At 52.4% G+C, this 2,023-nt stretch overlaps 1 long non-coding RNA gene across 1 annotated transcript in view; it reads right to left on the bottom strand.

Moving 5' to 3' along the window:
* LOC122547093 overlaps positions 1–1,966 on the bottom strand; it is a 4,209-nt gene extending 2,243 nt beyond the window's left edge. The window contains exon 1 of the long non-coding RNA XR_006310879.1: positions 1,777–1,966. This is a non-coding gene — a long non-coding RNA (uncharacterized LOC122547093). The remainder of the gene's footprint in view (positions 1–1,776) is intronic.
* Positions 1,967–2,023: the final 57 nt, after the last annotated feature.

The raw sequence follows: 2,023 nt of genomic DNA, 5'->3' as shown, positions 1-2,023 counted from the left end.
CTAGAATACAAGAGCAGGGATGCACGGCTGAGGCTGGATAAGGATCTGGTTTCATCACTGTGGGATATCGTGGTCAGTTTTGGGCCCTGTATCTAAGGAAGGATGCGCTGGCATTGGAGAGGGTCCAGACGAGATTTACAAAGAATGATCCAACGGATGAAAGGCTTAAGAAGGGTTTGAGGATTCTGGATCTGTGCTCAATAGAATTCCAAAGGTTGAGAGGGAGGAATCCATTTGAAACTTCGAGAATCCTGAGTGGTCTGGATAGAGTGGACATGGAGAAAATGTTGGCACCAGTAGGAGAGACTAGGACCCGAGGGCACAGCCTCAGGGTGAAGGGACCAACCCTTTCGAACTGAGATGAGGAGGAATTTCATGAGGCAGAGGGTGGGGACTCTGGAATTCAGTGTCGCACAAAACGGTGGGGGTTCAGGTCATTGAGTGCATTAAAGATGGAGAGAGATCAGTTCTTGATTGGTAATGGGGTCAGGGTTACAGAGAGAAGGCAGGAGAATGGGGTTGGGAAAGATAACAAGATCGAATGGTGGAGCAGTTTTGCAGTTTTGCCCATTGTGGGGTTTACTGGGACCCTCAGTGTAGTCTAACTGCCCTTGGGGATGTGACTGAGAGTTACAGATCTCCTGACTGATGGTTCAATGTACCGTTGGGCTGTTTACCTTTCTCCATGAATATCCAGTAGAGGAATTTTAATATTCCGTACACAATAAAGGCACAGAGAAACATCCCAATGGCATCATCAAGGGATGGGCCAGATGCTCCTGCGGACAGAGGATCAGAGACATTCCTCAGCAATCCCATGGACTCAGTGACATCAAGTCTCCCATCGTCACCATCCCACCCGGATACACAATGTCCCTAATAACGACAAGTCTCACATCGTCACCGTCCCGCCCGGATACTCAATGTCCCTAATAACGACAAGTCTCCCATCGTCACCATCCCGCCCGGATACACAATGTCCCTAATAACGACAAGTCTCCCATCGTCACCGTCCCACCCGGATACACAATGTCCCTAATAACGACAAGTCTCCCATCGTCACCGTCCCACCCGGATACGCAATGTCCCTAATAACGACAAGTCTCCCATCGTCACCGTCCCGCCCGGATACACAATGTCCCTCATAACGACAAGTCTCCCATCGTCACCATCCCGCCCGGATACACAATGTCCCTAATAACGACAAGTCTCCCATCGTCGCCGTCCCACCCAGATACACAACGTCCCCAATAACGACAAGTCTCCCATCGTCACCATCCCACCCGGATACGCAATGTCCCTAATAACGACAAGTCTCCCATCGTCACCGTCCCGCCCGGATACACAATGTCCTGACGAATAATGACAAGTCCCCAATGTGTCCTCTTTAACCACCTTCTCCTGCTATCTTCATGGATCTGTGGACATGCACAGCAAGATCCCATTACTCCTCTGTAACTCTGCCAGCGTCCCACCATTCAAACCGAATGTCACCAGGAAAGGATCAGAGGGATAGGGCTGGGAGCAGGTAAGCGGGCCGAGTCTATTTTGGCATGACGGTCAGCATGGACCAATAGGGCCGAAAGGTCTGTTTCTGTGCTCTCCAACCCGAAGCCCTGACACCCTGACCCCCAACAGCCCAACGTCCCAACACCCAGACCCAACACCTTGTACCAAGACCCCTACTGCCGAAGCACCCGAACCCAGAGTCCCCAACACCCCGACACCCTGAACCCCAAGACCCCAGGTTGGGGGAGTGGGGGGGGAAGGCCCCACCAGGATCACTTGGTCCTTGTGTTCCAGTATTCCCCTCAGGTCCTCCAGTTCGGTCAAACATTCCTGAACCCGAGTTGACTGTAAGGTCTGGAGTTTCGCCACTTCCCGCTCTCTGGCGAAGAGCTGTGCCCGAAGACTCCGGACTTTCTCGGCCTCACTGGCCAGCACTTCCCGGTGACGCTCCGACAATTCCTGAGGGAGGACAGAAAGCAGCCTCAAAAAACCCAAAAGGGGGGAAGTTACTCAC

The sequence above is a fragment of the Chiloscyllium plagiosum genome, unplaced genomic scaffold, assembly GCF_004010195.1.
Source record: "Chiloscyllium plagiosum isolate BGI_BamShark_2017 unplaced genomic scaffold, ASM401019v2 scaf_3037, whole genome shotgun sequence".
Classification (NCBI taxonomy): domain Eukaryota; kingdom Metazoa; phylum Chordata; class Chondrichthyes; order Orectolobiformes; family Hemiscylliidae; genus Chiloscyllium; species Chiloscyllium plagiosum.
The sequence above is the reverse complement of the archived record's forward strand: the minus strand, read 5'-3'. Positions and strand labels throughout refer to the sequence as shown.